This window comes from Triticum urartu, chromosome 3A (assembly GCF_056163025.1).
Source record: "Triticum urartu cultivar PI428250 chromosome 3A, HENAU_Tu73, whole genome shotgun sequence".
Lineage (NCBI taxonomy): Eukaryota > Viridiplantae > Streptophyta > Magnoliopsida > Poales > Poaceae > Triticum > Triticum urartu.
The window spans coordinates 739,296,397-739,319,429 of NC_141875.1; the positions used below are offsets into that span (position 1 = coordinate 739,296,397).

Genomic DNA, 23,033 nt, shown 5'->3' on the forward strand with positions numbered 1-23,033 from the left:
AACAGATAGGCAAAAAACTGGGCATATAGCATGGTAATGGATAATAACATCTGATTGTAAAGATGATTTCATTGGTTGAAGTATCTGAGGGGTCAATGGTAGTAGCCGTGAAATAGTTAGACAATGGCGGAAATTATTCTTGCAGGAAGACAACAGTTTTTTACTAGAATAAGTTATGCCCATGATTGTTGTTTAGTAAGCATATTCGTAATGCATGAACATCAATGTTTATGTTACTAGCGACGAGTGGCTGCTTTTAGCTACTCAGGATAAAATCATTATGCTAGTGTGCAGGATCTGGAGCCTCCGGAATGATTTGGTGCACGGTAAGCTTATTCCTCCTACGAAATGTTTCCAAAAAATTTCTCTGTAGATATTTGGATTCATTTCGTGGAGTGAGGCATCAGTCCATTGAGCAAAATTTGAAAGGGAAGTCGCCGACAGAGACGTTCCCTACAGTTCAGAGTCCGGTGGTGCGACTTCCGGTGCCAACTTGGGAGCCGCTGCCAACGGACAGACTAGCGTTATCAGTGGATGGATCATTCTCGCCTGAACGAAGGTACTGCAGGTGCTGGAATGATTCTTAGAGACAGCCATGGAGTGGTGATTTTTGCATCATGCCATGTCCTATTTTTCTGTAATGATGCACTTGAAGCTGAACTACATGCAATAACAAAAGGGATGTCACTAGCTCTCTAGTGGTCGTCCCTTCCGGTCATCATGCAATCTGACCCAGAGGGTGCCCTTTCCACCCTCGGTGATTAGTCCCTCGCCAGATCTTCATACACCAACTTAATGAAGGAAATCAAAGCTTTGATGGTACCGCGGGAGTTTTTTCCAGTAAAGATCATAGTTTTAAATAGCCCGCTATAGCTCGATAGCCCGCTATAGCTGATTTTGAGGCTCACCGCTATTTTCCATATCCTGCTATTTAAAACATTGGTAAAGGTTGCAAGATCATAAAATACGGTTTCACATAGTCTAGCTAATTATGCTCAGATGGAACATAGCACCGCCTGTTGGTTGCAACATGCTCCTCCTTTTATTCATGTCCTTGTCTTAGCAGATTGTAAACCTATTACCATGGAATAAAACTCCCTTTTCCCTCACAAAAAATGTTTATGTTACTATTTACCGTATTCCCGTGGAGTTAGTCAAATTGTTGAGCATACATATATCTCATGATCTATCAAAATGTTGGTCTTATCTAACAATTAATATGATTTATAAAACAATCACATATTTTCCAATGTTGACAAAAATTATGCAAAAGATGGCTAGGGACCCATTTTATAAAGTACAAACTATTAGACGATCTTTTACAAAGATTTCAACACATAGCACGACAGAACATAAAAGTGTTGCCTGCGCAATTGTGCGGGCCACTCCGCTAGTTTGACATAACAACAACAGTACTAACACTAATTATATCTATGTGCAGATGGTCATCTACTTTCCTCTATCTGCAATCTTCCTAACGCCTCTTCCCATGCGATGCCTTCTTCTTCTTGCATCTGCCTCGCCACTGGGACATGAGAGGGAAAGGCCCGGATTCAGCAACAAAAGAAAAATCACAACTAACACCAATACATCAATCAACAGTGATAAGAGAAGCAACACTTAATCCACCTACAAGAAAGAAAGACACATATATAGTCATGGCTAGATATATATACCTCATGATACCAAGCCGTGAAACAAAGAATGCCGGCCAATCCATCTCCAAGAGCACGGCGTCCAGAGGGCTGTTGTGGCGTCCGTGAGGCCGGTCCGCTACCTCCTTCATTGCTCTGGTCTTGAGGTCGGCTGTGAACACGTGGCCACGCTCATCTATAACAAGTAATTTGCCACACTTCTCTCCTAGTATGCAAAGCTTGGCATTTCCTTGGGTCTTCTTCTTAGTCGGATGTATCAGCTCGATCGTCTGAGAGCAGAGCCACTTTGAGACATATACAATCTGTTGGTCCTCTTGTTGTCTCCATATCTCTAGCTGGGAACCTGTCTCCTGCATCTGTAGCATAAGCAGTGTGCCATCGCTGGCCAGGCTAAGGCATGGACGGTGATCTTGGTCACGCATCCTTAGGGCAGGGAGCCACAAGCATGTGAGATAACCGTTCCCGCCATTCAGCTTTAACAAGGTGGAAAGACCGTACCGCGTCTTTACGAAATAGCCAGTATGCGGTACCGCGACACACGACGGCATCGGTTTGACAGAATGACCCCAAGGTATTGGCACCCACAGTTGCACGGGAGCGCTTTGTACTCCAGCTCGGTATGTTGGACGACAAGGTGTGGACATCAAACTTAAGCTGGCTCTCGTGGCCAGACGTGACGATTAGCACTTTGTAGAAGGACGAGTTGCCCGGTGGCCGTTCGTCGTCGCTGGAGCGACAGTCATCATCGGATAGAACGGCACAGCAGTGACACCCATAGTCACTGTAGCCGACGGAGCTGCACACCAAAGGAGGGAGCGTGTCGCACGTGCCGAGGAGCAGGTTGCACACGGCCAGATGAAGGACCGTCTGATCCAGGTCCGCCTGACGGGGCGGGACGAGGCGTACCAGGAGGAGGCCGCGGCGCGAGGCCAGCGGCACCGAGTGCGGCACGGTGGGCACGAAGGAGCTGAGGGCGCGGCACCGACGGCCCAACGCCGACTGTGGCGCCGGGACGAGCACCTTGCCCCCTTGGTCACGGCCTGGGTTCTTGATTAAGAAGCCGGCGAGGGAGGGGCACGAGTTCTCCGGCCACCGGTGGCGGAGGAAGGTGGGGTTCGTGACGAGGGTGCGCCACCGCCAGCACGCAGTGGCACATCGGAAGAGCGTGGCCGCGTCGTTCAGGCGGAGCAGGATATCGCGGAGGACGTCGTCCGGGAGGGAGGCTGCCATGGCATGGCAGCCGCAGTGTCTTCCGTCGATCGATCTGATGAGGATGCGCCTCCGAGTCTGCGTAGGTTTTTTGTCTTTGTTTTTGCGGGTAGTCTGCGTAGGGTTTCGAAACATATATAGTTGTTCGAAGTTGTAAGACGTCACGATGTCCAGTGCAAGATCGAAGATTAGGTGTTGAAGGTTACCCGATGCCGTATATATCCATATAGTATACATAGTGCTAGACGCTATTCCCTTTCCATTTTACTAGTCAATGTGTACGTACAATGCATGATTAATTTGAAAGTATATTAAATGCATGCGGATATTAAGTAGGATATTATTTGCGTGTTATTATATGATTAGCACTATATTTGACATGAGATTAACTACACGCTAAACATGTTGAGTGCTCGACATTGAAGCAGTCTAGGTCGTTGGATTAACATGATTTGACGGCCGAGATTAATTGGATCTGCCTCATTGGGTCTTTTTATATTGGTATAGATATAGATTATTTAGCAGCTGGCGTGCAAACCAACTCGTGACAATTACCATGATTTGTAGTGTACGTTGTACTATCATGATTAAAGATGAATAGACTGAAAGTTTTTTCCACAAATATATTAACATAATTTTATATGGGTAGCTGTGTGTAAGGCACATCTACAAGTGTTCTAGTTACACGATGGTAGTATTGCACATCTAGATGACTCAATCACGCATAAAAAGGAAAAAACCTACACAAATCTCCCCGTAAGATCAATGACATATGACTTAAATGTGCAATACTTATGGCACATCTTGATATGCTTTAGTAAAACTAATTTCGAATTTAGTAAGAGGCACTACTGCAAAAATGGCTACCGGTGGCAAGGGCAGAGGATACCTGGGCTGCGGCCAGAACAGCGGCGTAGTCCAAGGCGCTTGGGTGGAGCAGCAGATGTCTGGCAAGGGCTGCGCAGCGACAAAGGTGGTCCATAAGCAGTGGCAGTGTTCGGCGGTAAACATATTCGATGGGCGGAGGGGGAGGGGGGGGGGGGGGTAGGTTCTTGGTTCTTGGGAAGGCAAGGGATGTCGGAGTCCGTACTGTCGGACGTCCCGACTCCATGAAACATCCCATAAGTTTGGTTCCGGTAAAAAAAAGCACGCAAGAACTAGAACCCACCACAAGCACACGAAGATTTTAAATCATAGGATCCAATACAGTGGATTTACATTACCCAGAGGTGTGCAACAATGATCAAGTCTCACAATAGCAAGTGTACTTTAGTTTAGGCAACAGAAGAAAACTCATTACATCCCCACATGGCTAGGCAAAGAACAAAAGCAGTAGACTAAGAAGGCAACAGTACATCATTTTTCTTAGTATGCAAATTAGAACTTTCATAAAATTTCCATGCATCTCGGCCTGACGTATTGTTGTTTGAACTGTCAACAAGCCATGTGGTGTAGAGGGAGTTTAAGAGTTTGACCTTTCCTCTACGCAGCGGCTAGGGTTATCTTTCCTCTCTGGCGACGCTAACCGCCATTTAGTCCCCACCTTGTCCCGTCCTTCCGGTGAGCGTTCTGTACGCTCCCTCGTTACGTCTGGTCCCTGGCGACGCTGGACCGGTGAAGATGGCCTCTTCGTCGGATACGCAGTCTGCAACTTGTGGCGGCGGGGACGGCGGCAACAGCGGCGCTAAGGCTGACCTAGGTGATTTCTTTGGTCAGTTGGATTTGAACGATGAAGTTTTCGATGATGTAGTGATCGATGAGGAAGACCCGGTTCTGAAGGAGAGTGTGCGCTGGTTAGCTCATGCTAGGGTTCATACAGGAAAATCTTTTAGCCAAGCAGCGTTTTACAGAGATACGAGGGCTGCGTGGAACCCAGCCAAGCAGATTCGTTTCCGTCCAGTCGGCCCTAACCTGTTTGTCGTTCAGGATGCGTGTTTAGGCGATTGGGAGAGGATCATGGAGTACGGTCCTTGGTTGTTCAGGAATTGGGCAGTTTTGCTTAGTCCATATGATGGCTTTACTCAAGCGGAGGAGGTTAGCATTGTACATCTTCCAATCTGGCTGCAAATACATAAGTTGCCGGATGGTTATTGCAAGCACAATCTGGTTGAGAAACTTCTAAAGAATTCAGGTAAGATACTTGAGATGCAACTTAATGGTAATTCCAGGGGTGATTACGTGCCCGTCCGGGTGCGTCATGATGTTCGTCAGCCATTGACAAAGTTTGTAAGCATTGTACTAGAAGGAAAGGAGAGGCAGGTTTTTTTTGGTTCGGTACGACAAGCTTGCCCGTTTTTGTAAGTATTGTGGCCTTATTGGCCATGATCATAAAGAGTGTGGGTCAGGAGTTCATGAGGAAAAAGAGTTGAAATTTGGTGACTGGCTGTATGCTGATATGCCAAACAGGGCAAGGACTGACTATCCGACTAATGCGTTGATTGATTTCTACTGAAGCGGATGGCCAATACCCGGTCAGGAGGGGCGAACAATGAGGGAGCAGGGGGCACCAGTGCGACCAAAGCCGGTGCCGCCACCAATGCGAAAGTCTGCAACGACCTCCAACTCGTCTGCCAGTGCAAGGGAGCCTGGAAGCTTGCCCACGCGTGAAACAAGCGATGAGCAGAGGCCAAACCTCAGGAGGTTGAGCCGAGAAACAACAGGAAAGGATCCCATTGTGATAACCACCAGCAGTTCTGCCGCTAATTAAACCGGTTTCGCAGACATCTATTTTTTTCGAAAAGGGGGCTCCCCGGCCTCTGCATCAGAACGATGCATACAACCACATTTATGAATAAAAAAGTAGTTCTACAAGGTTTTGCAGTTTGCAACAAAATAAAAAGCTGGCTCACAAAGAGCAACAAAAGCAAAAAAAGGCCCAAACGCCACAACCGGCTGACATAAGAGAGATAGGTAAACTAATCGCCTACCCTATTACATGACCGCCATCCAAACCGGTTGAAGATATCCCGTGCTACCATGTCCCACCGGACAGATCCAGTAACCAAACGCTCCCTGGCCTCCGTCGGAGTGAGTAAGGACCATATACGGATTAGCACAGTAGCCCGGAATAAAACCTGCAAAAAATGAATAGTTGTTGTTCTGTTAAAAGCCAGATCATTTCTGCAGTTCCAAATTGCCCATAACAGCGCACATACTCCTACGCGAATTTGTCTAGCTGTTTCGGGCTCTATCCCAACAAGCCACGTTCCAAATAACGATCTGACCGAATTCGGAGAAGTAATGTTAAAGGCAATTTGCACCGAGCACCACAACACCCTCGCCAACGGGCAATCAAAGAATAGGTGCTTGATAGTTTCATCCCGATCACAGAAACTACACCTAGTAGAGCCTGTCCAGTTGCGCTTAACCAAATTATCTTTCTTTAAGATGACTTGTTTATGTGCAAACCACATAAACACTTTGATTTTCAGAGGAACCTTAACTTTCCAAACATGTTTGGAACTAGGAATAACACTAGAATTGATGACATCAATGTACATCGACTTGACTGTGAATTCCCCAGATCTAGTAAGCTTCCAACACAACTGACCGGGCTGATGAGTAAGCTGAATCTCCATCAGTCTCCTCACCAGATGAAGCCAAGCTTCCCACCGGTCTCCAACAAGCACCCTCCTAAACTGAATATTAAGGGGAGTGGACTGCAAACTCGTTGCAACCAGAGCATCTTGTCGCTGCACAATACAATATAGCGACGGATACTGAAGCACCAACGGCGTTTCTTCCAGCCAAATATCCTCCCGAAAGCGAGTGTCATTGCCATCACAGACAATAAACTTTGTTCTATTAAAAAATAGCTTTGACTCTCATTAGCCCTTTCCAGAACGGCGAATCAGTTGGTCTGACTGTCACCTGCGACAAAGTTTTAGAGTGCAGATACTTGTTACGAAGAATCTGCGCCCAAGTTGTCTCAGTCTCATCTGCTAACTTATATAGCCACTTACTAAGAAGGCATCTGTTCTTGACTTCAAGATTCTCAACCCCAAGACCCCCTTGGTCTTTTGGTCGGCAGATGACGTTCCATTTGGCTAAACGGTACTTTCTCTTAAGTTCATCACTCTGCCAGAAGAAACGGGACCGATAGAAGTCTAGCCTTTTCCTAACTCCAACTGGCACCTCAAAAAAGGACAAAAGGAACATAGGCAGACTCGTGAGCACCGAATTAATGAGAATCAATCGGCCTCCATACGACATGAGTTTACCCTTCCAGCAGCTCAGTTTCTTCTCAAACCGATCTTTGATACACTTCCATTCGTTGTTTCTCAACTTACGATGGTGAATGGGGATGCCTAGGTAAGTGAACGGTAGTGCTCCCAATTCGCAACCAAACAAATGCTTATATGCATCTTGTTCCTCTTTGGCTCTACCAAAACAGAACAACTCGCTTTCATGGAAGTTAATCTTTAGACCGGTCAATTGTTCGAAAAGGCACAGCACCAGCTTCATATTTCTCGCTTTTGCCAAGTCGTGCTCCATAAAGATGATTGTATCATCGGCGTACTGCAGGATGGACACACCACCATCAACTAGATGAGGCACCAAGCCACCTACTTGGCCGGCTTCCTTTGCCCTACCTATCAAGATTGCCAACATGTCAACGACAATGTTGAACAAAATAGGAGACATTGGATCACCTTGTCTCAGGCCCTTGTGTGTCTGGAAATAATGACCTATATCGTCATTCACTTTAATTCCAACACTCCCTTTTTGCGTGAAAGATTCAACTTGGCGTCGCCAAGCTTCATCAAAACCCTTCACGCGTAGTGCCTGTTGAAGGAAAGGCCATTTGACTTTATCGTACGCTTTCTCGAAATCCACCTTGAAAACAACTCCATCAAGTTTTTTCGTGTGAATCTCATGGAGCGTTTCATGTAGGACCACAATCCCTTCGAGGATGTTCCTGTCCGGCATGAAAGCAGTTTGAGTAGGCTGCACCACAATATGCGCAATCTGTGTGAGCCTATTCGTCCTGACCTTGGTAAAATTTTTGAAACTAACATTAGGAAGATAGATAGGCTGGAATTGCTCAATCCGCACTGCCTCTGTCTTCTTGGGAAGAAGGGTTATCGTTCCAAAATTCAGCTGAAAAAGGTGAAGCTGGCCAGAGAATAAATCATTGAACAGCGGCAAGAGATCTCCTTTAATAATATGCCTACACTTCTTGTAGAACTCTGTCGGGAAACCATCCGGGCCAGGAGCCTTATTATTCTTCATCTGGGAAATGGCCTCAAACACCTCTTTCTCAGAAAAAGGAGCAACTAAAATATCATTCTCAACAGCCGTAAGTTGAGGCACATCCTCAATCCTAGACTCATCCAGCGACATACAGTTATCCTCTGGAGGCCCAAACAGCTGCTTGTAATACTCAATAATATATAGCTTTAAGTTTTCCTGACCCAGAATCGTTCCCTCGTCTTGTTCAAGCTGAAAGATCCTCTTCTTTCTATGTTTACCATTGGCGATCATGTGAAAAAAATTTGTGTTCGCGTCCCCATGGACGACTCTTCTGACCTTAGCCCGAAGCGCCCACTTTAGTTCTTCCTCACGAAGGAGCTCTTTCAGCCTCATTTCTGCATCAGACTTGGCATGAAGCTCCAAGGCTGGCAGGATCATGGTTTCGTCTTTTACATCAAGGGACTGAATAAGCGTAAGGAGCTGTTCCTTTTCAATCTTATAAATCGCAATGAGATGCTTAGCCCATCCACGAAGGAAACTTCTCAAATGCCTAATTTTATTTTGCCAGCGCTCAAGCGTAGTCCTACCTCCTACATCTTTAGCCCATTCTCTGGCTACGAGATCGAAGAACCCTTCTCTCTCAAACCACGCAAGCTCGAAAGAAAAAACATTTTTATTTCCCAAATGGGTGGCCTCCCCAGAGTCAAGGAATAAAGGCGTGTGGTCAGAAATACCCCGCGTAAGTGCCTGGACTGGAACATATGGGAATTTCTGCTCCCAATCGACGCTAGCCAGGACCTGATCCAGCTGTTCAAACGTCGGATTTGGCATGGCGTTAGCCCAGGTAAACTTTCTACCCGAAAGCTCTATCTCACGCAGATCCAGGCTTTCAATGATTGTGTTAAACATGAACGACCATCTGCCGTCAAAATTGTCATTATTCTTCTCATCACGCCTTCTGATGATATTGAAATCACCCCCACCAGGATAGGAAGTTGTTCTGAACCGCAAATCCTAACCAGATCAGCCAAGAAATCCGGTTTAAGCTCGGGCTGTGCGGAACCATATACCGCCACCAAAGCCCAGTTAAACCCATCGGTCTTTGACCGCACCCTAAACTTAACAGCGAAATCTCCCATGACCACGCTTCGGACTTCTAACGAATCACATCTAACTCCGAGTAAAATCCCACCCGATCTTCCTCGCGGTGGTAGACAATGCCAATCAAAATCAATACCCCCCCCCCCCCCCCCCCCCCAAAGAGTACTTAGAAATTGTGGCGAGAAGTTGGCTCTACCAGTTTCCGAATGCAGACATCTATGAGGGGCAGGAGCAACCCCGGCACACTTGATTCCCCGAAATCGTCAGCAATGAAGCTAAAATTGTCGATGAGGAAGGCCGGTACCTCAAAAACGTCCGACAAAGTAAAGAAAAGTACTATTTCAGCTTCCGCTGCTTCAAATGATTCAACTGGAGTTCCTCCTAGTCCAGTGGCTGCTCTCGACAAAACCGTAAAAAGAAAAATTGATGAACATAACTCAACAACCAATAAGCATGGTGCTTCCGAGAGTGGTACCAGGCCATTGAAGCAGCAGAAAAGGCTAACCGTGGAAGACAATGGCTCTGTTTTGAGGTATGATGAAAGTGGCGCACATGAAGAAGATAACCAGGCACATTTAAGTCAAGTGGTCAATGAATTTTGTGAAGGTTATACTTCTGGTCGGTGTGAAGCTCCTGAGGTGATATTGGAGACAGTTGGGTCGAAAACTGATGTTGAAAAATCTGCTCCCATTTCAGAGGTTTGTTCAACTATCTTCTATTCTTGACTTGTTGGTTTCTTGATTCTACTCTTTGTGAAATCAAGGTGTTGCTGTAAGTACCAGTCCTCTCTGCTTTCATCCTTTGTAGGTCTTAACCTCGGAGTAGCAAAATAGAATTAAGTAACATATCCTGGTAATAGATTAATACGTTCTTTCGTTGCTCCTAGATCACATATCACCTCTTGGGCTTAAAAATTATTACAGCTCTTGACCTTACATTATTACAGAGCATAACTGTAAGTATCATTGTTATTTTCCTTCATCCTTTATAGGTCGTAAGTCTCGAGTAGGAAAATAGAAGTAAATAACTAAACACATATTCCAGTAATACATCAAAATGTTCTTTATTTGCACCTGAATTATCTCATATAACGTCTTGAGCTTCTTTCTTTATTACAACCTATGCAGGACGCAGTGTCCACCTGACAGGATACCCTGTATAGTTTCCTTTTAGCAACTTGAAGTCCTATTGAGCATATGCTTGATTTTTCTGTAACATCCTTGTTGCTTCAATATGTTGGCTTGTTATTTGTGATACTGCTTTTCTTTCTCTTATCATCCACCCATCTGTATCAAAGGACTTGGTTACATTATCAGTTCTTGTACAGGCACATATGACTGCTGATCTATGCTCACAGAATATGGTGGCTGAAAGCAGTCCTGCAATGGACGCTAGAGAGCCAGCTGATAACTGTTCAGAGCTTACACCTCATGTTGCAACGGACCAGAAAGTGGACTCATCAAAATTTGTGGAGTATTGGGTTCCTGCTCGCCTTTCACGAGTGCAACTAGAAATGTACTGTCATACCTTGCTTTCAAACTCACCAGCGCTTCAATCAAATCATAAAACTGACAGTGTTGGTGCTCTTCGCAACATGCTTGTATCCCTCCGGAAGGTTAGCTGTTAAAAATTTCTGCGCATGCATGGTACCCTTTTTTCACAGTAGGGAGTTAGACGGAATCTGCAATGGTACTCATTGTGCATAGCTAACTGTCTTTACTGATCTTATCATGCAACAGTGCTGTGACCACCCTTGTCTAGTAGATGAAATGCTGCAAGTCTCACTTCCCAAGGGCCACCCAGTAACTGATATCCCAGATATTGAAATGCGTGCAAGTGGCAAGCTACTGCTTCTTGACAAAATGCTCCGAGCAATCAAGGAAAAAAGGCAAAGAGTTCTTATCCTTTCCCAGGTAAGGGTTTTGTGGTACCGTGCCTCAGATAATCTCTTACTTCCATTATTTAATTTTGGCCCAATTTATATAGTAATGCCTGTTATGTGTGATACATTACTAGTACTTGTGTCTAAAGAGTTGGCAAGCATTAATGTTTTTTACTTCCTCAATGCATGCATTATTTATTTTTGGCAACTGAATCATGCTATGATTTCCTTACTTATTTGTCAATGTTATGCGGAAGTGTTATCAACTTCTCATATGAGAATAAGTTTCAAGCTGTCTATGCTCTTTGGTACATTTTGTCAAATGTTTGGTAATAACCTGGGGTATTACTTCCCTCAGTCGCAAAATCAAGAGCTGCAGAAAGACTGGTGATGTTTCACTTTAGTACAGTTATGCACATAAGATTCTGCAGCACGGAGTTTCTAGGCATTGATTTAGTTCGATTGTTTAAACACCAAAGAAATTCTTGCGCTTCACTTCACTGTCTCCAATGGTAACTCTTGTGTCCTTTGAAGCAACGGGCAGTAGAAAACCAGCATCCATCTTTCCTTCAGATGCCCCTTTAATGTCAATTGTTGGAACATGCTTGGCATTCAGTGGGGCAGACTGGGAGAGAAATGTTGTCGACAACATGCTGCACCATCATACTGCTGGTTCCTTGGGAAATAGATTCTTAGGCATCTTCGTCATGGCCTGTTGGCTTATATCTGGAAACAAAGGAACACACATATTTTTGGCAAAGTAGCCCCTATTAGACCTTGCTCACCCTGAAAGAGGTCCATGTTAAGTCCTTTAGATTTAAGGAGGCATCTCTGACCCTCCTCACTCCTCAGGGTTGCTTCCTCATAGTCAGAGTCTGTCTCAGTCTTGTGTTCTTACTTGAACAACCCCCCTCCCCCCAATGGTGTGTCTATATGAATGCATGGTTGCTCCTGCAGAAAGCTGACACATCTGCACTTGTTCTAAAATTTGTCTTTTTGGGGTACAATTTCACTTTAGAAATAACATTTTGCAAGCACATGTTCTAACATATTAGGTACCTTTTTTCTCAAAATGTAAAAATGTTACTTTTCAAGCACCATGTGTACTTTTTAATTGCTGATGGATATATCCCTTATTAAGCTCATGTTTGGGTAGTTTCTGATTCACCATTGTTAGAATTAAATTTCATGATCTTTGGGAAAGGTTTCCCAAGCTTATTAGTGCAATATGATGGTACTTTCTTCTATGTGCAGTCTTGTGATGGGGCTGGCAATCTGACGAGTGACGTTTTGGATCATTTTGTCCGTCAAAGCTTTGGTTTTGAGTCATATGAGCGCATGAAGCATGTTTTTGATGTACCAAAGAATGAGGGTGCAATGAGTATGTTCAATGACACGACTATGGGCCGGTTTATTTTCTTGATTGATAGTCGTGCATGTGTACCAACCATTAAAACTATCATCGGTTGATGTCATCATCATATATTGTAGTGATTGGAATCCCACAAATGACTTGAGAGTCCTCCAGAAGATCAGCATAGAGTCAAAATCTGAATGTGTGCCCATTTTTCGTCTGTATTCGTCTTGTACAGTGGAGGAAAAGGCTCTTATACTTGCAAATCACGATCATACTCCTGATAGCAGTGTCCAGAACACAATGCTTATCCTTAGCCATTCTCTGCTTAGTTGGGGTGCATCATTTCTATTCAGTAGACTTGAAGGGCTAGGAAACGATGCATATTTAAGCAAGGATTCTGATGCCGACAAACTGTTCATGGATAATGTACTTTCAGAGTACTTAACGAAGTTATCCACTGAAGATGATCCCAGCACTAAGACGAGCAATTCAGCCATATCACAAGCTCATCTGAGTGGACCTTTTTATTCTACAGATAGTGTTGTAGTAGTTGAGATGGAGGGGATCTCTGCACCTGATAGTGATCTCCCAAAGTTCTGGGTAAATTTGCTAGGTCGGAAGTCTCCTCGTTGGCACTATATAACTGGGACGGCAGAACGAAGCTGTAGAAAGAGACAAAGCATGGAAGAAGGGAAAATTCCTGCCGATGAGTCTGCTGAAGCCAGTACCAAACGTAGAAAAATTGCTGGAATCTTGGATTCATTTGCAAATGTTTTAGCTGGTGAAGACAATGACTCAATATTGCCTGAAATTAATACGGCATCTAGTTCTCATCAAATATCAGTTGACGGCACATGGCAGGAACAAGGTATACTAGCAGCTCTGTTTTTGGTGCGAATAATGCACTGTTCTAACAGAGTCCATTTTGTAGGGGTGGAAAATCTTCAGGACACACAAAATAGTCTTCACATCCCATTGAAGCGAGAGTTCTCAAAGCTATATGAATTGTTTGAACTACCGGTATGCTGAATGTAACTACTCCATTATTCTCTTGATGTTTGTGTTGAAATATACTGCCCGCCCTTCTTCATCAGTTTGGACCTTTGGGAGTCCCCGTCATGTCGAGGTTCTGTCAGGCCTTAAATGTCAGGTTGATGTAGGCCGTAAATACTCTATTAAATAATAAATACCGCGTTAGCCGGGTGTTGAGCTTGAGTCCTCTTGGCTCAGATACCATAGTACGTTTCAAAATACTTCGTATCTTACTTTTTCCTTAAGTCAAACATCGTAATATTTCCATGCAAAAAAAATCATTGTAATATTGGACCACATTTATATAAAAAATGTCAATATCTACTATACTAAATAAATACAATACAAAAATATATTCCATGATGGATCTAGTGATATTGATTTGTTATTGTGAATCTTGGTAATTTTTTTGAATGTTTTTTTCTATTAACTCGGTCAAACTTCACAAGATTTGATTTGAGACAAAACTAGTATGTGAAGTATTTGAAACAGACGGAGTATTTAGTTGCATGCATCATCCAGTTCAACCAAAAGTCCAAACTGAGAAAGGGACGGCCATTATACTTAAACAGTTTACTCTTCTTAATCTACTAATATTGTCAAAATACTTAAGGTAACAACTAGTAGTTAATATTTTAAAGCTCTAAAGTCAGTTCTCTATCAAGTAGGATCTTGATAATTTTTTCTGTGTATAATGGAAGATTTTCGCTGTGTCACAAATACCTAATGCTAGCTTTTTTGCCAAGTTTGGGTCTCCATAACTTGAGCTCTTTATAACATTTTTTTAGAAGAGCTCTTTATAACTGAAAAACTTGCTTTAGTTGTTGTGTCTCTTCAACCAATTTATGTTTAGGAGTTACTACTAGCTAACCTAATATAAGTACACTTTTTTAGTACCATATTATGGGTCTTGCTAGCATCTCCATTGTTGGTGCTGGAAATGCCAAACTGATACCAATATCATTAGTTGAGTTCTTCTCTTCGTACACTTCAGATTTTATTTGGCAGCATTAAACATCATTATGCCATTGTATTGGATTTCACCTTTTAGGAGTGTTAGAGAAACTCTAGCAGAGTCACCATATCTGCAGCCTCTGGAGGGCGCTCCATAATTTTTTGGAGCTGCCGAGGCGTCGCGCAAACTTTGGCAGATGCAGCCTCTAAGTTTCTCCTTTTTTTTTTCGGTTGTGTCATTGTCAATTCAATACTCACACTAAATTGGAGCGATTCAGACACTAAATTTAAATAACATCGCAATATAAAGTTTTTATATGAGGGGTTAGGGGGAGGGGGGGATGTTGATTAGTTACATTTTCATACATAATTAGTTTTCGGGGGGGGGGGGGGGGTCAACATTGTTGCTTTTACATATATGTAGTGACTATAGCTAGGGGGAAATGTCGATAAGCGACAATGTCATACATATATTAGATATTAAGTGTGTCCGGTCAAGGACTAGGTCTGCCGTCGGGACTGTTTGGCACAGTTCTTGCCGCAGCAGGACTTGACGGGGACAGACGCGGTCACGTTCCCTGGCCGCGCAAAATTGGGCGGGAGTGCCTTCAACCCATTTTGGCCAGGCACCATCGTTGATGTCGGGGGTGGCTTGGCCAGCGGGGGGATGGTCCCAGATGGCACGCTCCTTCTCTGTGTCCATCTCCTATACTGCCGCTGGCACCACCTTGAAGTTGGCCCAGAAGGTGCACTCCCTCTCCGCCGCAGCCTCCTCGACGCCTATGGCGGAGGTGGCGGCCTGGCGGGCATCCCAAACTGCCCTATCAGCGAGGGAGCGGTGGGAAACCAGCCGCGAAGTCGATCTCGGTCGCGACCGTGCAGGGCTTCGCGACAGCAAGCGCCATGTGACACCCTCCAGCCCGTCCTGGCGATCACACTCCTCCGCGATGAGGGTGGCCACCTCCTGCATGTCCTCCTCGTCCAGCTGTTGTGTCTTCTCCTCCGTGAGTGGCAGCCAGTCCGGCCTTGGGTGAAGCGGCATGCTGAGGACAAGGAGGGAAGTGGAGAAGAAAGTGGAGCTGTGGGCGGCCGGGAGATGGGCTGGGATCAGGGTGGACGCGGTCGAGGCCGGTCCGGTCCCTGACCGAGCCTTGCTTTGGACTGGCCGTGGCCGGTCCGGACCGGACTGGACCGAGATGTCCAGAGAGCCGTTTTTTCTGGACCGGACCGTGTGAGCGTCAGCTCGGTTAGGCCCGAGAGGACCGAATGGACCGGCTGGTCATGTTGCCTGGGAGTCTGTTTTTGTTGTGTTTAGCTGCTATGTAGGCACCTTTTGATTCTGGAAAGCAAATGAAGCAAACAGAGGACAGAGGAGGAGATCGTCATGCAAAATGATCAGTTTACGGCTCCAACTGACGAAACTATATTGTCTGACGAAACTGAAGAAAACTTTATTGTCTGACGAAACTGAATTCTAACAACTTACGGCTATATCTGACGAAACTGTATTGTACGCGAGACCTGCTGCAGCTGCTCCTTCATCTCCATAGCGTCCACCCTGAGGCTGGGACGGGTGCTGGCCTTTTTATATCCACGAGCGGCGGGAAACGGGGTGGGTGGGTGGCGGGAAAATGTGGCAGAAATGAGCGCGGGCTGTTGGACAGGAGGTGACAACCGTTAATTGGCTCGTTTCCCGGTGAGATAAGTAGTGGCTGCGGGACTGGTACCGGCATCTGACATGCGTCATTGGCAGAGAGAGAGAGAGAGGGAGGGAGCGAGCAAGGGAGGGAGAGAGAGGCCATGCGGGAGGGCAAAGAGATGAAATTTCCCTCCCCGTTCAACCTCCAAATAAGGAGGCTATGACCCACTATTTGGAGCATGTTCCAAAAATCTTGGAGGCCAAGGGTGATATGGCGACTTTGCTAGACCCCTTTTTTTGCCCGAACGCACATGCTGTTATTATGGCGCTTGGGCCGTTTTGCTGATTCTGCTAGAATTTAATATTATTCCTTTGGTCAGAAGTACAAACCTATTGGCAGTATTGAAAGTTCTGTAAGGAAGATGTTAAGAACCAAATACATGCCAAAGAGAAGTAAAATGTTTGGTTGTTTGTAATTGATCAACAATCATAAACTGTGCCTAAACTGAAGAGTGCAGCAATTCTGAACAGCAATACATTATGTGTTACAAATAAATACAAAGACAAGTTACAAAAAGTAATTCACCCTACCATTTTAGTGAGGCTGAAATTTCTGAAGACACATGATTTCATATACTCATCATTTTGCTATTTTAGCTGATTGGGTTCTTTGATGGAACGGTAACATGTTGTGCAGGGGAGTGTAATGTGTATGTGAGGAACTTCTTGAGTATGCTTTGAAGAATAAGAATCACCAAGTCAGTCAGGAGCCAAAGCATGCATTCAACATTGCACTGGTTAGAGAAGAGTCTTCTTTAATTTTTGTACTACATGTTCAATGTTAAATGTTGCTGTTCTTCATGAATGGTTTCCTTCTTTGCATGCTTTACTTCAGTGCTGGCATGCTGATTCTCTCTCAAGGCACAAGGTTAATCATAAAGAATCACTGGCTCTTGCTGCAAAATACTTGAACTATGAGTGCAGTGAAACTTGTGCCGAGTTGGTTTATAAGAAGCTAAGGAACCTAAAGAAGGAGTTCGCATATGGAGTAGGCGGAACAGACAAGAATAATCAATCAATTTCAGTAAAGAACATATCACCATACCAGCAGGAGACCTCAACTAGACATGGAAATGACAAATCAACCCCTAAGCAGACAACATCTGTTGGTGGGAACGAATCACATCAAGAGGATTCACATGATTTAGTGATTGAGGCTATTGTACCAGGAGAGAAGGAACTGCTATCTGTTCCAAAGATTCATGAAAAACAACATTTATCAAAGGATGTACTTCTTAATAGGATCATAGAGAAAAGAATTAATTTAGTTGACATGGTTTTCTCCTTGAGAGAGAAGAATATCCATGATAGACAAGCAAACGGGGTCGCAATGTTTGACATACATAGGCACAATGGAGTGGTGAAACTGAGAAAAGCATGGAGAATAGTTGTGGAACATCTTCGAAGGTCTCAAGCTGATTCAGAGGACAGAGGTGGTCAAACAAAGCTAATAGTTGAATGGCTCACTATGCTAACAAACCTAATAGTTGAATGGTTCACTATGCTACTATATGCGTTTCTGAAGCACATGAGGTACCAGCGTGAGAAGCTTGACTTACAGCAACCGAAGGTGTGTACTAAGGAGTTGCAGTTGAAGGAAAAGTTCCTTCACGAAGCAAAATATGGCCATTTAGATCATACTTTTGATCAGCATATTTATTTACCAGATTCAGGCTTTGCTATTGAGGAATTCAGCCACTTTAGCTCCTGTGTTGATACAGCTACTTTGGCAAACTGTCCGCAGTCTTTGCACAAAACTTCAGCGATGGAAGTTACATTGGTTGGTAGTGTGATTCCATCTGATGTTATCAATGCAGAAGCAGCGATATGTACCTGTAACATATATCAGGAATCTTCAAGTAGTGACCATAGAAGGACTGAACATATTGAACGACAGAGTGGTGTGGGTTTGCAACCATTACCGCGAGAGACTGACCAACATGTAGGAGATGCTAAAATGGAAGTTAACACCGACAATGGGAGCGATACTCATGCAGATCCACCTTACTTAGAACCATAGACTTTGGCTCCTGTGCCCAGCCAGACTTCCTTGCAAATGTCTAAGGAAGTTGAAGCCGAGGCCAATATTGTAATGCAGTCAGCCCAACCAATTGTAGCACCAGCGCAACTTCTGCAAAGAGAGGCAGAACAAGTAGGCTGTTCTGGTATAACACCAGCTCAGACTTTGCGACCTGAAATGCAACCATCAGCATCCAGGGAAGCTTGTACTCAGACATATCTAACAATTCAGTCTGCACAACCAAGTATGGTGCCAACTATTTCACAAAGAGATGTAGAACAAGCCAGCCTTTGTTGTGCACCATTGTCTCAGTGTTTGCCATCTGCAATGCATCCACCGGCTCCACTGTCCAGTATTCCGCTTGAAAGAACACACCCTGATCAGTGTCAACTAAGTCATCAACCCGAGGTTGCACTGGGTTCTTCAGCACAACTCTTTCCGGTGGCATCAATGATTCTTAACCATCCACCAGTTGGTGATGATGCACTGAGAAATGACTTGCACAGATTACGATTACACATTGATTCGCTTAATAAAACCCACGAGCTAAAGGTTTGCTATTTTTTTTAAATGTTCACGGGGGGAAAGGCTCCCCACCTGAATATATATTTCAAAACCTGCCGGATGTTACAGAGTTAAGAGTGTTGCGAGGATAAGAACTCACGCCACAGACCAGCGTGGCCCTTTAGAGTTTCAGATTTAAGTCTATGAGACCAAACAATCAAATCATCTAAGATAGCTCTCAAGGAGTTTGAAGCAACAACATCTAGACTTTGGAAAACTTTCTTGTTCCGTGCGTCCCAGATTTTCCAAAGAATCAGAAGGAGCATGAAGGGGCGGACCGTGGTAGGCAGCGAGCCCGGAAGAGTCGTACTGAAGAGACCGGTGATAGCTGTGAATAGAGGACAGATGCCGGCTGCTCTCCAAATCCTGCGAGCTGCAGGACAAGTAAATAATAGGTGTTCACGATCCTCCACCAAGTGAGTACATCTAGGACAAGCCGCAGTGTCCAGTATGCTCTTCTTATGCACATTCTTCCTTGTGTTTAAGCGATCAGGTAGAATAGCCAGCCAAAGATCATAACCTTTTTGGGCACCTTTGAGTCCCAAGCATGGGATCCGAGAGGTGATCCGAGAGGGACGCATATGCCTTGTCGAAAAGGCGGTACCGTTAAGCAGTCGACGATCATTCGGAACCTGAGAGAGTGTACAATCCTGCAACAAGGAGTTTAGAGAAGCAAGTTCTACAATCGCAGTAGAGGTTAGTCGATTACAAAGAGCAATTTCGATCCCATCATACAAAATAATGGCTACCATGGCATTTTGGTATGTGTGGTGAGAAAAAATAGCAGGGTACACTAAAGCCAGGGGTTCCGGCTTTAGCCAACGATCTAACCAAAAAATTGTAGAGCAACCATCTCCAACAGTGCACTCAGAAATCTCTCTCAAACTCTATAAATGCTTGAAGATGGTTTTAGCTAGGAAGGAGCTGTTTTTGCCATGTCCAATGTGAAGTGGCGAGTGGTGTAAAACCCAATCCTTCCAGGGAAGGTTTGTGGAGTGTAAAAATTTATAAGCAAATTTCAGCAGTACACAAAAGTTTTGTGCGCGAAGGTTTTTTACACCTTTTTTTTAGAAAAGGAGGATGACCCCCGGCCTCTGCATCTGGGAGATGCATACGGCCACTTTATTGATTATTCTTGAGGACCTTACAAAGCGTTACAATAATGAGCCTGAATCCACCATCTAGGAAACATATGCCGCTACTCCTATCCATATGATGAAGGGGTGCTAGCTGGGCCACTACCCAGACCACTCACCTAATCCTAACATCAAAAGCCGGAATCCTCAGCCTAGCCACATACCGGGTCTGGGGCATAAACCGGTCTGACGCACTCACAGGTGTCGTCTCCACCATCTTCCACTGGTCCATCTCCAAGCAGATTGAGGCGCCAACCTTGGCGGGCTCCTCTGCCATCAACGCCACCATGACGCCAAATGACGACCACCACCTACGCTAGAACATTGTCAAGCAGATGGAGCGCTACCACAAGATGAAGATCAGCGGTAGAATAGATAAAACGTCGCACACATTGTCGCCGCCAAACACCTCACACGCACCACAAAAGCGCCCACCATGCTTCCGGGAACCCCAGACGACGCCTTCAAGAAGGAACACGACGAAGGTACGACGCCATCGCCCACAAGGGGAACTAGAGCTTTCGCCCAAATGAAGAGCACAGTGAGAAACGGGATAGGACCTCGACAAGGCCTCCAAGAAGGGAACCGACGCCCACAAGGCGCCGCCATTATCGTGGCCTCCGCCGACGGCCAAGGGTTTCCCCCGATCCCGCCCCCGTCCCATCCACCCGGCCAAAGACCTGGCCAGGGGAGCGCACGCAGCCGGAGAAGGCGTTGGACTTCATCGAAGCAGGCACGCCGGGTGACGAGGCACCCCGACCCACCGTAGTAGACGTCCACCGAGACCTCGCCACCCGCATAGCCAAAGTCGCGGACCACCAGCTCCCACGGCCGTCGCCCGTCGAGAGGCCACGCCATCCACACCGCCCGAGGCCGCCGCCCCGGCATCCACCCACCACGCACATCCCGTCAAAACACGGAGAACGATCCACACCGCCGCCACCAGGGAGACCACACCGCGAGCACCCAAGCCGGGCGACGAGGCAGTGCCGTGCCGGCCAGATACGGGCGGATTCGGCGATCCCCGGCCCACCAGCCGCCAGAGAGGAGCCGGCCCCGATCCAGGGCCGAGCCGGCCTGATCTGGCAGTCGGACCTTCCTAGGAGACCCCCACACCGGATCGGGAGAAGGGCTAGCGACAGCTCCGGCGACCGACGGCCGCCACAGAGGGCCTATGTCGGCGGCCACCAGGAGCTGGGGAGGCGGGCGGCAGCGTCTGATGCGGGGTGGGGGCGCCTCCAACGTCGAGGCGGGTGCGCGGGGAAACCCCGCCGCCGCCTACCGCCGCGCGGGCGGCTAGGGTTTCGCCCCCGAGTCGCCCGGAGCGGACGACGCGGGGGGGGGGGGGGGGGGGGGGGCAAAGTGATCTCTTGTCGATAGCAACCAGGCAACCACCTGCATCTTTAGGGGTACAAACTTTATCCCAAGCAACCAGGCATTTTTTCCGAGAGCAAGTGTCGTCGTTAGACCAGAAAAAAGTACGCCGTGTCTTGTCGATAGCTTCAATAACCTGGACAGGGAAAGGGAAACAGAGCATAAAATAGGTTGGGAGGTTGTCTAGAACGGCCGAGAGCTCATGTAAGGTTTGCTATTTCTTCTAGCTCATCTATGCATATCTTGGTTGTGAATTTCGTACACTAGTTGTGGGATTCATCTTGTTCTCATTTTTTTTACTTATGGACAGCAATCACAACTTAGGACCGAGTATAGCCAAGAAATGGAGAAGCTCAAACAAAAGTATGATTTGTTACTTCAAAAACAAGATTCCACTCATCTTCAGCAAACGAAGACACTAAATAATTTATGTGAGAAAGTTCTCCTCAACCAGTCACTAGCTGACAATCTTTGGAAGATATTCATATCTTCTGGAGAACAAGGTATTGAGTATTGACTATAAGCAATCATTTTTTATGTCCTCTTAATGAATATGCTGACATGATTTGCAAACATCCATCCCAAATCTCTATCGCTAATGCCAATTACTTTGGTCTGCAGTTAGAGCCCACAGCCCTCCAAATCACCAGACACCCCAGATTTCTCAGCAAGTTCCCACGAGGCCTTCAGCGGTGGCGTCGACAGCATCACCAACTGCGTCTTCGTCAGCTGGTCGACCACCAGTGCTGATACATCATGTCCAACCGTTACAGGTTGGTCGACCATCACCGTCTTCACAAGTGGCCGGACCTCGTCCCTCCATACTAAACAACATTGTCAGATCAACACCAACTACTTTTAGTTTCGCGCCAGTTCTGCCACGGGGAAGCTTTGGAGTGCAGAGTGAACAAGAGCACGTGCACCTGCTCCTCATCTTCAGCGCTTGTCACCACAGGTGCATTCGATGGCATCTGCAAATCAGCAGAAACTTCCAACTAGGCTGGAGAGCATGTCTGCAAGGACATGGTTTACCCATGTGACTCCAATAAATATAAGACAATCTGCCTACAGGCAGTTCCCCCAGGGAACCCATGACTGTCAAGTTTGCACCCAAGTTCACACCCCACTATACCCACACCTTTGGGGCCATCAATTTCACATCAAATTCAGCAGGTTCCACCACTGCCATCAAGTTCACAGCCAAAATGCCTGCCGTTGCCAGTACCTTCAATTCCAAATCCAGTTCTTCCACTAACATCACCAAGAGAGTTGACTACGACATCTAGCGTTTCATTAGCTGCGTTGAATGTGTTATCAGCTGCGTCGAATGTGTTGCCAAGTAAAGGTGTTGGGCCTTCCGGATCAAGCTCGCCGCAGTCAGATTCTGATCGTCATCACTGGATGAATGGCTAACAGATCTTGGGCTGCCCAGTGATCCCCCTGCGGTGGCTCGTGTAGACGTGATATGCCTATCTGATGATGAAGACACCAGTACGTTCACGTTTCGTTGACACCCGAGTGTAACAGCTGGTTGCTTGAAAAATTAGAGATCTCAAGGATAGCACCATTATAAAGATACCAATGATAATTTAAATATCATTATCTTAGGTGCAAATGACACACGAATAAGTTTGTTGTCTCAAGTGCAGATTTACAAACAGAAAACTCCTGTGATACTATTTTAGAACTGGTAGTTCACATTAACTAGGAGGAAAAAAGATATGTGTTAAAGATTACATATTGTCGACTGGAGCCGCCATGTACACAATTAGCTGATCCATTGTTCTTCCATGTTATCCAGTACGAAATCCAATAACAGACCCACAATGCGAGTCGAAACCGATAGTTAGAAATACA

General features: G+C 45.7%; 2 pseudogenes; one reads left to right on the plus strand and one right to left on the minus strand.

Annotated features, from left to right (window-relative positions):
- Positions 1–1,474: 1,474 nt before the first annotated feature.
- On the minus strand, positions 1,475–2,885 carry LOC147982516 (uncharacterized; annotated as a pseudogene).
- Positions 2,886–5,321: 2,436 nt separating this feature from the next.
- On the plus strand, positions 5,322–22,589 carry LOC125549547 (uncharacterized; annotated as a pseudogene).
- Positions 22,590–23,033: the final 444 nt, after the last annotated feature.